We start from the raw sequence: 14997 nt of genomic DNA on the forward strand, positions 1-14997 counted from the left end.
AAGTTAAGAAAGTGTTTTATAGAGACATTTTTATCTGTAGCATGGTACCTATTCATTTACGTGCAGTTTACAAGCTTTCTATGATCACCGAAAAAGTAGTTGTGGGAACTCCCCCCCCCCCCCCCCCCCGCCAAACCGCCACTATCCAGGTCAATACGAGTTTTATATGTTCCTAAAATTATTAAATTCTTAATTTCGATGCAGAGCAACCAAATTGAACGAAATGCAGGGAGAAAATTTTGAAATAGCGAATAAAGAGGAAAATAGAGTGGGGAAGATTCACCCTTTCAGAGTCTTGTATTGACTTCGATACCTCAGAAAATCTTGATTCGAAATTATTATAATATTTCGAATCAGCAAAAACATGTAAAACAGAAATAAGCCACAAACAGTACGAAAATTCAAAAAAGGGGTAGTTTACCCCCTTAAGACTGGTATTTTGCAAAAATGCAAAAACACATGAACTTTATTTTCATGTTTTCATGGAAATAGAACCCGTTTCATTCCATCATATTCGTTCCTTTTCATTGTGGCGTGAGAAATATAAGAATGTAAGGGTGCTTAACCCCCTGTTTTTTTTTTTCGTGCACAGGGTAAACTTTTCATCACTTCAGATAAGAAACATTTTGGTTTTGGTTTTATCAAAATTAGTTGAGTGCTTGTTGGTGAAACTGCAAAATCACCCCCTGACATGCCTTACTTTCAAGGGTGGTTTCACCCCTTAAAACAGTTTTTCCGCCGATAAAAAAAAATACGTGTCTCTTACTTTCGAATGCTCTTTCACATACAGCAGTTTCAAGAAAATCGGAGGGGGACACCAAAGTGATGTTCCTTGTTAGTGAAAAATTAATCGAAACTAATGCATCGAGGAGTCAAAATTTTTGTTTTGGAATGGCCTTTCGTTTGATATCACGTCAAAGATTATTAACGAATTAATTCAAGAAATTATATCCGTTTTAAGTCAGAATTTTTTTTGTTCACTGTGTTAGTCCCCCTGGATTTTCTTTATAATTTTTTATAAAAAAAGTTTATTTTTTTGATGAACTTTAAGCCTAGTTATATCGTGGGAAAATGCTCCGTTCGATTTTTGTATACAAAAAGGTTGAGCACAGATAATTTTTGGCAATCAATTATTGATAAATAATTAACAAAAGTGCTATTTCATAAAATGTGATAATCAATTACTAAAAAGCCATTCGTTACTGGAATTCTCACTGGGTTTGAAGAAATTCCGAAGTTCGCACGCTTTTTTTAACTTCATTGGATTCTTTGTTTCATTTTGGTATGTTCTCGAGTCTGAACCTATTGCTTTATATCACATAAAAATATGAATGAGTTAACACTTGTATGTTAGATGCAATTATAATAGTATAGGAATTCGAAACATAATGTAAGCTATAAAAAGTATGCTAACCAGGACGAATGAGTGCAAATTTGGAATTTACAAATATACACACGACTATGAGTAATGTTCAGATTTTCGAAAAAATCTGATCGACGAGATTTGATTGTCAAATTCATTTGAATATTTGAATGATTCTATAGACAATCGTAACACATGTAATCCGTTTATTTCGGTGTGAAACAGTATGTGTTTCAAGAGTCCATTTCTCAATGTCACTCGATGTTTGCAGTTCGAACATGGCAACATTTTTTGGGCGTGATAAATTTGATGTCGTTGCCACACGATTTCATTGTGCAATTTTTTTCGGAAAGTAACGGCATGAATAAAAGTTTGGTTGATTGAATTCATCGCCACTGTCTTCGCTAAATTTTCTTTTCATATTAGCAAACCTCTGTGTATTTTTTGTTTCTTCAACAGACAAATCTTGAATTTCATTGATTGTCGAGTATTTAAGATTCGCTAAGTCTCCGGGTTTCACGTTGAGAAGGGAAAAGTTAGACATGTCGAGAGAAATAAATCGGTGTCGAGGTCTTTTTCAGCTTCTTTTTTCCCGGCGGTTCCATTCAACTGGATATTTTCAAATTCACAAATATTTCTCGGTCGCTGGTGTAATTGCTTTAGAGATGTGACAGCGCCCATGCGATTATTTTGGGGTTGGAAAGTCACTCAGGAACGCGTACGATTAAAAATCCTGGAATAGAAATATGCCGACAGCCTTCGGAAAAATAGTAGAGAAGCAACTAAAAAAATTTGTTATCGTTACGTTCTTTTGAAAAAATCTTAGAATATTTGTGCAAAAGATGGGATCTATTCCTTTTTTTACAAATTGAAAAATGATGGTCGACTACATAGAATTTTCTGGGAAATAAGCAAAGTAAAAATTACCAAAATTTAGTTGAAGAGTTGTAGAAAAATTTTAGAAACTTGGGTCGCTTGATGAATCTCAAACTGCAGTTTCTATACTCCCACCTCGACAACTTTCCTGAAAACCTTGGAGATCTAAGTGAAGAACAAGGAGGAGACAGATTTCATCAAGACATATCATCGAAATGGAGAATCAGTATCAGGGAAGATGGAATATCAATATGATGGCATATTTTTGTTGGACGCTAAAGAGAGAAAGAAGAGAACCCACGCTGCATAGATCGTCCGAAGAGAAAAGAATCCGTTACAAGAAAAGGACGCGGTTTAAGATCGATGAAGATTTTTCTCTTCTTATATTACTTGCAGAAAATGAAAAAAAAAATATCAATTAAGCAGAATTAAAACTAAAGAACAATAGTGCCTGCGGTAGTTTTATATTTTAGTTTTATACACAATTTTCTCCAGTTTCCAGTTTATTGCACACAGAATATATAGATTCCCCTAGGTAAAAAAAAGTTGAGACAAGTACATTGATGGTCCCTCGTTTGCTGAAAATTCCATCTATAAAAAAAACTTTAAAAAAAATTTTCATAAAAAATTGCCAAAAAAATTATTTTATAAAAAAAATACAGTACAATTCGGAAAAAATTTCACAAATCTTGAAAAAATATTATCTTTAAAAAAAACTAACCTGTATCTATTTTTTAAAATATCAAAAGAATCAAATAACAAATAAAAAATAAAAACCGAAAAATCGAGCTTGAAATCATTTTGGAAACCGATGCCTCATTCTTCTTATTTGATTCGAACAGCTAAATCAATTTAAAAAAATTCCATCTAATTGATGTTCAGCATTAAAATTTATGATATCAATCGAAGGACAAGTAATTTATGAGTAACTCCAAATTTAAACATTATGGAATTGTTCTAAGAAGCTTTTAAATCCAAAAATATCACATGCAAGCTAGCCATTTCTTACTCTATGGTGGCAGAGACTTATAAGAAAATCGATTCCTTTCAGACTGTCAGGAGCTTCTGATATTATTCACAATATTCGACGTCGATTGGATCGATACAAATTATGTTTAAATATGAGTTAAAAGTACTTGTCCGGCCCATCACTTTCAATTAAAGTTGTTTATTCAAATAAAAATCAGGGCTTTTCTAGAACTAATGGAGCACAAATATTCATGCAGAGGGAATTTAGAGAGTTATCTTCAAGTAATTTTCCTTTAATTTTGCTAATTTAATAAGAATGGAAACGAAATGTTTCTCATATTATACACTAACAGTTCCGTGTGTTCTTGTTTTTATCAACCATAATATTACAGATCACAAAAAGAAAATTTGACGACGCTGAAGTTTCCAACGTTGGAGTCCAACGAAATGAACGAAAAAACATTTCTAATTCACCAATTTTTTATTTCACGAATCGTTGGTGCAGCTTGAAAAACTACGAATCGGAAATTTGGCAGGGAACAAAATAGGAGAATTACTGGAATTATTGGAGAGTTTTTTTCGATCATTTCGTTGGACGCCAACGTTGGAAACTTCAGCGTCATAAAATTTGACGTTATAGGTTGACGAACATTTTTCCTTACAACTTCCAAACATATTTTTGATAAACTGATTTGCCTTATTTATATTATTCACTAACTATGCGAACGTTTATTGTTACATTTGTCCCGCACTTCGTAACATCAAACCCCGGCCGGTTCGTTATTATACCACACAGCTATCAAAGGGAACTCGTATATATAACCTACATTATTACACATGATATATAATCACGCAACTGATGATATATTTACACTGGAGAATATTTCGCGCACTCTGCTTTAATTGAAAGATTATCTTAGTTGACACTTATTTCCAATCGAACGAAATAATGAAATCTTGATAAATTTCGTTGACATATGCATCGCGCATTTTTTTATATTTTTTATTTTCACACACAGATCACAGTCTACATTTACGCGGCCGCTTTTATACCGGTTCAGTATATACCACAAGTTTTAACAAAATAAATATCAATATGCACTTCGTTAGATGACGCGAAAATTATTTTTATTTTCCCGCGCGCACTTCATAACATCATAACCCCAAATGTCAACATTACGTGAAACTTCAGCTGGTGACTTTCGAGTACTTTCGAGCTCTCGAGCTCCTTAGCTTTCCGCCAAACTTCCTTGCTCTTTTTCTTGAATGTCATTGGCCCAAAAATTCTCTCACTCTTCATTGGTTGCAACAAAATTTGTCTCACCAGGGATTGGTGATCATGGGGGCCAAGAGGCCTATGTTTGTAGCGGTTGGAGTACGCGTATACAGATACGTAAAATCCTGAATGTGTTAGTAACTTTTGCATAATCTTAAGCCCGTGCAAAGTTTTTTCTCAGAAATTACGACACCGAGCATGCTGATTTTGGACTCATTCGACAGAGAACTTCTTAATTAGCTAAAAGTTCAATTTTCAAAGCCGTACATAACTCATGATCTTTGCAATTAAAGAAAGTCACATGCCAATTTTACCCCCACCATCGCGAATCGTTTTATTCAGAGAAAGTATAGTCTCGACGAGAGCCTCAGGCCAGCAGACGACAGGGCTGTTAATGTACTTGTCCCGAGACTCTATCGAGTCTCTTGATCTTATTTTGTGTACAGTTTAAGATCAATCATGCATGTTTAAAACATTTAAAAAACTATTTTTTGACGTTTTGTTTTGCTATTTTTTGTTATTTTTCACCATCTTTGACGGAAGTATGGATGATCGGGACTTTTTTTTTTACCAAGGAGTTGCGGAAATCCTTTTTACCAATTCCCCACTCGATCGCCCTCGCGTTGAAGTACCCCACGACGATGACGTCCCCGGGCAGGTCCCTGATACCGTCTTCTAGCAGTGCCACCTTCCTCTGGAACTCGGCCGCGGTGCAGTTGGGTGTCAAGTAGACGCTGACATAAGTGACAGCGCCGACTCTAGCCCAGACGTAATCGTCCCCGACACCGCGGTTAGAGACTCGGGATTGGGTGGCACCCCTTACCCAGATAGCTGTGGTCTCTGTCTCATTCGTAATGTACGTCTGAGTCGTCCCTCTCCTGTATGGTTCACACAGGATCAGGATGTCCGCGTCGTGTTCGTCTGCTATCTGTGGTAGGAGCATGTCTGCAGTCCTACTTCGGTTCAGGTTTCCCTGAATTACTCTGTCCGTCTTCCGGCCTGCTTCCTACACTCCTCCAGCGCGGCCCGAAACACGGCACACCTGCCGGTTCCGACGAGGTGCGCCACGTCCTTGTGTCCGGCCTCGGAGCACAGTGGACAGACCGGTTTGTTTTTGCAGTCCGTCGCGAGATGTCCGGATGCGCCGTACTTGCGGCAGCATTTCGTCCTGTCTTTGCCTTTGCATTCGGCCTTAACGTGGCCGAAGCCCAGGTACCTGTAACATTTCGTTACCGTCAGTCGTTTCCGAACGCGGCAATGTACCCAGCCAATTCCGATCCGGCCGCGCCGAAGCAGCGCATCTGCTTCCCGCGAATTGAGTTCGTAGACCGCCATGTACTGCTCAGCGCGGTTCGGACCGAAAATGTGGACCCGAAAGTCCGCGTCTCGTCCTGTCTCTCACCTAAGCGCGTCCGTCACGTCGTCCGGGGTCGCCACACAGTCCAGGTCCATGATCACCAATTGAACCTTGGAGGTCATAGCCCTGACATTGCCCGCTTCCCCGATCACGTCTTGGATCTGTCGTCCAAATTGGTCGCGTCTGTCTGGTTTGTCTGCGTCCACTTGTAGTTTCAGCAGACACAGTCCGTTCTTCGTCTTCCTCATGATCGTCACCTGCACGTGACTCTCATTTGGATCGATCGTCGTCCGTATTTTTCGTACTATGTCCGAGTACGTCGTGTCTGTGCCCGGTTTGACCAGGACAGCCAGTCCCCGTTTCCGGGGGGCCGGGCCGCTCTGGTCAGCTCGAGTCTTTGCGTCCGTTTTCTTTTTTGTTTTGTCCTTGTTTTTCTTTGTAACGGTCTGCCAGTCTGTGGGCGGTCCCATCGTCGAAGGCCTCTTTTGGGAGGACTCCGGCGTGGATCCGTTCGACGAATGTTTCCGTTTCGTGCGTGGCGTCTCGTCGTTGTTGTTCGTTCGTGTCGTTGTCTTGTTACTGTCTACAAGACGTCCCTTTGAGGCCGCTTCCATGTGCGTGGGCAGCGCAATGTCTGCGGTCTCAAGGATCTTCTTGATTCCTGTCTTCACCGTCATGTTCATGTTCTTCTGAACGTTTACTGCTTCGGCCATTTTCGTCGCCGTCTCGTGTATGAGCCGAAACAGTTATATCAAGTCCGGTTTCTTATTCGTCGTTGTAGTCGTTTGTGTCGTCGTCGATGTTTGGTTGTCAACGGCAGAGGCGTAGCTCGCCACGCTGCTGCCGCTTGACACACTGTCTGTCCTCTGTCGTCTCGGTAAGCTCAGTAACATCTTGTTCGTCTCTTTGTTCCGTGTCGTCCTCCTCGTCACTGTGCACAAGGTGCGGCCCTCAAAATCCGTGCCGCTGCCTGTGGCCACCGGGGCTTTCACCCGATCGGAACCCGGGGTGGATTCCCCCTGAGAAGGGGTTACCACTTGAGGTAAGTCCTTGTTTTCTTTGTACATTGTCATGTTGTCTGTCCCATCGGGCTAAAGTCCTCCCTGTGTGTACAGTGTTCCCCCCTGTAGAGTGTGCGTGGGTGTGAGTGCCCATGATGACTAACCGGGCTTCTTTCACGGAGAGAGCCCGTTTATAGGGATCCCCTTCATACGCTTTCGGGCGACTCCGTTTATAGGGTCCCCGAGCATTCACGTCCCCGGTTTGTCGGAAGGCGTGTGCGTGTGAGTGTTTGTATAGAGTTTGAGTGTGGGCGTCTGTGTGTGTGTATGTGTGTGTGTGACCAGAGCCCTGTTAGCCGTATGCAAAAGCACACGTTGCCCGCCCTGCACGTGAGAAATCTCGGACGTAGGGTTGGATTTTGCAGAGCGGATGATCGGGACTACTAGCTAACGGATTCGGATTGAGCCGCTCGAAATTCGTAAAGAATAATTTTAGCCGGGTTTTCCCATGGAAGCAATATTTTAGAGACGTACAAGTTAAATAGACGCCCGGTTTCGATTTCAGCGCATCAAAGTACAAAAAGAGCGGACTCTATATAGATTAATAAAACTGTTCCCATACTCATGGTAGCGATTTTGACCCTGTTTTAGCGATTTTTGCAGTTTATTGAAAATTTTGCGGATATATCAGCCAATCTGACTCTAGATTCAGACTTAACGCGTCAGATTACATAAAAAACACCCCCGAGTAAGGTCAAAGACAACTTATATCATGCTTTTAACAGCGATTATCCGTCATTTTTGCGGTTTTTTGGAATTTACTCAAAATTTTGGAGGTGTATTGGCCAATCTGACCCCGGATTCGGATTCAGACTGATGGATCCGGTTCTATGCGCAGACCACTATTTTTTTTGTATGCCGGTGTAATTATAATAACAATAAATAAAAGAAGAGCGACTTGAAAAGCAAGACAAGGGAATTCACTACCAGCTTCCGAAAAGAAACACACGTCATTATTATATTATCTTTTCTGTTCGAATGTTGAAAAAAGATAAAAGATTGATTAATAATATTTCTTCGTGTCCAATTATTATCCTGACATTATTTCCTACAAAAGAGGACAATTTTCCCTTCAAATCCCCGTTCGCAAATTTTGATTATGTTTTTTTTTTTTTTATTGGGTACATTATCTTGAAAGTGGCTGTTTTCCGGTGTTATTTGTCTGTTTAAAACTGGGCACATGTTTTAAACAGACGTTTTTTAAAAAGTTTTCTACGATATTTTTTCGCAGAGTAATCATATTTTTGCTTGAAAAAGATCATTTTTAGAAAATACGGGTTTACTCGAAGATATTGGAGCTTAAATGATATTGCCTAGAGGGGAAAAAGCTGCAGAATATCGTTCTGAATCGACTGGAATTTTATTAGAATTTTTGTCCGATATTTTTTTCCCCATCATTTCCAGTCAGAGTTCCGCCAACTGCAGTAGCTTAATTCGAAAACCATGGGGCTTAGACAAAAATATTAAGAGAGGAAACCTTCTTTTTTCGAGTTAGCGACCAATTGAAATTGTTTCAAAATTTTTTTCAAAATGTTTAAAAATTGAAACCCGAAAAATTGCTTAAACAATAGGGTAAAAAGTTGTATTTATGAACTGTAAATACACCAAAATTATTTCGAATTCTATTTAACCTTTCTCAACTATAGTTTTTTACCCCAAATTGGTGAGGTAATGGTGCCGTGGTGCCAATCTTTCCCTGGTAAGGCGTTTGTTCTTCCAATACTTGTCGATGGCTTCCGAGAATTACGAATTTAGACTCGTCCGTCCAGAGCATGTTTTTCTACTTATCAATCGTCCGTATTTTATATATCAGGGCCTACCGGTATCTTTTTTTATTACCAGGACGTAACAGGGGCAACGTTTCACGTCCATCAGTGATAATCTGGAATTTTCTCGTGCCGTTTATTTTTGGTCAGATTTCAGGACTTATTAAGCGCTGATTTTTTGTGCTCGTAACAACGAGATGTTTATTTCCCGAGGACGTTGTTACTTTGGGCCAGCTCGAGTAACGACAATTAATGTAGCTATCGAACTTTTTGAATCTTGCGATGTTCATATACAATTCTATGTACGATACTTTAATTGCTGTGGACATTTTTTGATACGACAATTTTTATCGCGTTGAGCAATAATAATGCTTCGTTTATGTACCAGAATCTTTTACCGGAAGACTGTAGATACGTGCACAATGAATTGCAAGACGCTGCCTAAGGTGCATTCATAATCGTCTCATTTTAATTGACTCAAGAAAAGTCTGCGGAAGACTTTTCGAGGGCGAAGAAAAACAACGAAATTCTTTTTCTTAAGCCAACTAAAGATTTCGAGAATAAAAAAAGCTTGAAGTTGTCATTCTGCACTTATGAAATTGCATTGGAAAAAATCGCGCCTCACTTGAAAGCGAAAGATCATTGAGCGAACTCATAGTGCCGATCCCATATCAGCTGCAATATTCATTGATAATGAATTCAAAGCAATGTTAAAATTTCTTCTATCTGGGGACCATCCCATCGAAAAATTATACATTTTGTTATAAGGAGAGGATGTCAGGGAAGAGACATTACACATTTTAATTTTCTTATATGGATAGAGGGTGACCCTGTTCTCGAAAGAAGACTTTCGTGACTTGCAAAATACCGAATCCTGATGTTTCACTCATGTTGTATCGTAGAGTTACTACACATCAACATTATCATCGCAATTGCCACTGTATGCGTAGCAAATCAGTAGAAATAAAAGGTAAGAGTTGTACTCGTAAAGTTTTCCGTTTTGCATTTCCAAAACCGGTTACAAGAGAATGGATCATCAGAGATGTTCAAGCCTCTGTTGCCGGAAGACGAAATTTAAAATCAAAATGTCAATTATATGATAATCCTCGTAATCTTGACGAAGTGAACATAAATAATTACAATCCTGCTGTACTAACAGCATGGGAGGATAATATGGGCATCTCATTCGTTGGAGAAAAATCATCATATTTGGCTTGGTATGTTACCAAATATATATCCAAATCAGAAAAAAACGTATGGAAAACTTTTGAACAAATTATCAGTACGAAATGTGTAGCCAGTAGGCTATGGAATAGTGAATTACGTGCATTGAATCATCGAAAATGTAGTGTACTCGAAGCAGCCGATAGATTAATGGGGTATCCGTTGTTCATGACGGATCAAAAAACTGTAATGAAGTGGGTTGATATTAACATTGTCAGAAGTAGGCGGGTGAAACCCCGCAAAGTAATAGAGAACATGGACGACGAATCTACGGATATTTTCTACAAGGTTTGATTGAAAATTATCCAAATAGACCAACTGAATTAAACGATGTATGTCTTTACGATTGTGCAAAGTGGTATGACATTATAAAAGCCATGCCTCAACGGAAAGACGTTGTATTTTACAAACTGTGACGTTGTGGCCACTCCGTCACCATGAGTCGTGGGGATGTCCCACCGCAGCACTTTCACCCCCGCTTAGCCGTTAATGAATCCGATCCATTTTGAAACAGACTCCCTCGGAGTCTTCGCCGTAGCCCTAGTAGTAAGCCCTAGGATAAGTCGAAGCCTACGCACGTCGCCAGCGCATCAAGAACCAGTCACCGCAACACCTGGAAACCACAAGAAGAAGAGAGCATCGATCCCAACACACAAGAAGAGTCCCCGCCCCACACACTAGACCCTCAGTCCCACAATCCCGACCCCACAACAATATTCCTTCCCCTAGCCCCAGACTACCCCCGTACAACACCCACACGACACTCCCTAGTCCCCTCTAAATTCCCTCCGTAGCCCTACTCTAAGCCCATCGGCAAGGCGAAGAAAAAGGAATAACTCACCTGGGGTGAGAGAATGAATCCCTCACCGACTAAAGGCCGCGTGCAGCCCGAAGAACCGTCCCCGGAACGACAGGAGCCAAGTCGGAGGCCCCTAACCTCAAACGTCACTTCGGACGAGCAGCCACACGACTCCGAACGATTGCTCGTCGGGCCTTCGGCGTCGAGACTCCATCCCGGTGGATATCCCTCGTCGTCAGAACACCGACACGGGCCCCCGAGAAAAAGCCACGTACGAGGAACAACACCTCGTCACTTTGCACCGTATTTCCGTCGCCGTATTTCCGAGCTGTCAAACGCTCGCAGGAGCGAGCCGTTGGTCGTAGTACACCCTCCGGCCACGGTGGCGCCACTCAGCCGTACATCGACCCGTGGAGCCCCGCGGGGATCCGAGATCGAAGACCGGGTTATGCAATTCGCCACCGTGGCGCCTATAATCAGCCCCGTGACGCGAGGCGCCACACCGAGGATCAAGAATCTATTAAGTGTCGTGACGTCACCACACCACACGCCAATCCAGCCCCGAGTTCAAGCCCTGTTCCTCTCCCCGCCCTGCCCCTTGCCACCGAATACTCCGCGATGCGCGGAATAACTTATCGCCATTGGACCTCCCATCGACGCGCGCATCGATTAATTATCGATCAACATTGCGCAACAAGGAAGAAGATTGCGGAAGCCGGCAGGAGACATCACTTCTTCACGACTCGGCGTGCGTACCGTGGCTTTCCCCAGCGAACTCAATTATTACGAGCGAAATTATACGACGACCAGAGCTTTTCCCCGGATTATTGAATTGATTGATTGTTGGATTGTCGATACCGGATTGTTTTTCGATTGTCGTCTTCGACCTATCAAGTAAGTCGTTTTTGCTCTCTGTAAAGCCGCGACGAGAGAAACACGTGGCCGACGGCCATCTTTCCTCCCGGCTCCGTACGCACTCGCCGAAATCGTTCCCCTATTTCTTTCCCCTGACTGCTCTCCGAGTCCGTCGGGCTCGTTTGAACGAACCTATTTCAATTCGCCCCGGTTTCGCCCGATTATCCGCCCTAATAAAAAGTGCTGTGGTGGTGTCGATTTCTAAGGAATTAATTAGTGAAGTGCGCGTGGGCAGCGGCCCTTTTCCCCGACCCCTCGTGATCGCGTACGACAGACCGCGTGGCTCGCGTGTGAATCCGCCCCGGTGTTTCCCAGTAGATCAGTGCTCCGTGACCCCGAGGCATTTTGAACACTAGTCGAATTATTTGCGTTTCCTTCTTTTTTATTATTTTTTTTGACTGTTGTCGTACCGATCCCGGGAGTGTCGCGAATTCTTTCATTATTCGGTGAGTGTCGCATTCACCCCCCCCCCCCCCTTTCGCCGTTTCGCACTAGCTCCGCGCCTAGTCCCCCGTATTAAATCGCCCCTTTTCTTTCTTCCTTTTTTTTTGCGTATCGCCAGTAAAATTCACGGGTATTATAAGACGCCTGAGCGACAGGTGCCCGTCGACCCGAAGATAGTGAGTCTCAAAAGCGTTGAGCCATTTTTCCCCGTTTTCTTTTTCTCCCTCCGAGCTAGCCCCGTTTTGTACATTTTCCCCCGCTTTAGACGTAATTGTTGTTAACATTCGAGACCCAAAGAGATTTATTTTTGTTAATTTTTATTATAAAATTTAACTGGCGCCCAAGACAATCATCCACGAAATAAAGCCAAGTTTTGTTACCTTTCTTTTTCTATAATTGAATTTCGGTTTATTATTTATTTAATTTGTCTCTCCCCCCCCGCTCCTCCTCATTTCAGCCAGCAGTGACGGAAAATATCGTCATAAAACTTAAACCAGGCTTGTATCTACGAAAACGCGAACGCGAATATTTGATTAATCATTATCATTATCATTATCATCATGATCCCATAACTTCATGCCCTCCACATGTTCTTCGAATGCGAGGGATGGAGAGAGTGGAGGGCCCCATTGGAGGAAAAGTACGGGAGCATAACTCCGAATAACATCCGTCCGGGTTATGCTCCTGGACGAAGAGGCTTGCGCGGAGGTTGACCTTTATGTCGAGATTGTTCTCCGCTGCAAACCGGCCTCCATGGAGGACGGGACGCTCTAAGGGGCATCAAGGGAGATAGAGCGCCACCCTGAAGTAATGCGAAAGCGGTTCCGGGGTGGTTGCTAGGAGACCGGGGGTGGGGGTTTTAGCCGGTAGTTCCGTTATGGAGAGTCCGGCACACGGGGGGCCTTACAAGCCCCCCCGGTCCGTAAAACATAATTTTTCATTATATTACATGATTTTGTTTCGCTTCACAGAATGGTTTCTCCAGAAAGTTCCAGCGAGGATCTTACTCACATAAATAATAAAGCGGAGGCAAATAATTTGCTCCCAGTCCCCAAACGGCTGGAGCCAAAATCTACATCCGATTCGTCTATCGAATCATTAAAGCAAAGATGTAAATGCCACAAATGTCGCTGCTCGCAACGGTACTGAGTTTGTTTCAAAGCCCACATTTATTGCACTGATTTTGTGCAAATGCAGACCAGAAGTCGGCAGAAATCAGGCTATGCAAAGTGCAAAATTCATTTTATTTCGCAATATCATTTATCAAACTCCATCGTACGTGCTGGCATTTAAATAATAATATAATTATATATATTATTATTAATATTATTTTATTCGATGCCCTCCACACGTTCTTCTAATGCGAGGAATGGAGAGCGTGGAGGGCCCCACTGGAGGAAACGTACGGGTACATAACTCCGGATAACATCGTCGGGGTTATGCTCCTGGGCGAAGAAGCTTGGGCGGAGGTTGACCTTGTTGTCGAGGTCGTCCTCCGCCGCAAGCGGGCCTTCGTGGAAGACGGGCCGCTCTGAGGTGCGTCGAGGGAGATAGAGCGCCACCCCGAAGTAATGCGAAAGCGGTTCCGGGGTGGGTGCTAGGTGTCGGGGGGTCGATTTTTTAGCCGGTAGTTCCGATATGGAGAGTCCAGCACACAGGGGATCTGACAAGCCCCCCCCCCCCCTCCCCCTCCAGTGCGTAAATGCATTTTTCCCAACCCCGCTATACAAATTAAACAAAAAAAAAATAATCCCATAACGAACTATGAAAATTACTTCCACTCGTTGTTGTTATTGTTCCAGCCATGGCGATGTGTGACTCAGCTTAAAAACGGTGAAGAGATATATACTGCGTCGCATTGTTTAGTACACGCTAAATTGCCAATAGCCGCAGAATATCATGAGCGTTTTGCGGAAATTACCGAAGATACGAAGGAAATGAAAGAATTCATTCCTAAAAAAATTGATGAAATGGAAAAAGACTAAGAAAAAGATTTCGTCAATCTAAGTGCGAATGAAACTCATAAAAATCTCAATATTACAGAAATTATTGTAGAATTAAACGAAGACCAGAAAGGTGTGTTTGATTTGGTTACCAGCACGATGGATTCTGATGAAATGTTACATTTGTACGTGAGCGGAAAGGGCGGAACGGGGAAAAGTTTCTTAATAAAAACCATAACCTGTTGGCTCAAGCAAATAAAAGGTAAGGATTCGGCTGTTACCGCTCCCACCGGGATTGTTGCTTTTAACCTAGATGGATTAACTTTACATAGATTATCTCAATTGCCCGTTGAACATAATGAAACACCAAAATATAAGGAGCTGTCCGATGCAGATTTAGCGGTGTGTAGAGTTAATTTAAAGAACGTTGATCTTATAATTATTGACGAAATATCCATGGTCTCAAATATCACTGCAATGTACATTCATCTGAGAATAACAGAAATTTTTAACACCACTGATGTTGAAAATGTTTCGTTAGGTAATCAACATATCACGGTTTTTGGCGATCTTTTACAATTACCACCCGTTCAAGAAGAACCAGTATTCACGAAACTTTTGAAAGAGAAGATTGAAATATTAATTGGTTCATTGTGCAGCATAAATTTGTGGGGTAATTTATTCAATTATGACGAACTATCAATCAATATACGCCAAAAAAATGATTCATCTCAACTTCAGTACAACAAAAAAAAAGTAATTTTCCCCAAAATTTCAGATTTTTAAAAAACTTTTTAGATAGTGTGCTCAAGCCACTTTCCGATATTCTCCTGTTTTCCCTCAAAAATCGCGAAGCAAAAAGTTCTTTTTTGCTCTCTGTAACGACTTTTTCCACTAGTCGCACAAATGTCTCAATCTCGAAAATTCCTGGGCACCCGTTCGAGTATTCCTCGAACAAATTTTTATCTGAAATTTCTCGAGAAGAAGATCTTAGGGTTTTCCCG

This window comes from Venturia canescens, chromosome 8 (assembly GCF_019457755.1).
Source record: "Venturia canescens isolate UGA chromosome 8, ASM1945775v1, whole genome shotgun sequence".
Taxonomy (NCBI): Eukaryota; Metazoa; Arthropoda; class Insecta; order Hymenoptera; family Ichneumonidae; genus Venturia; species Venturia canescens.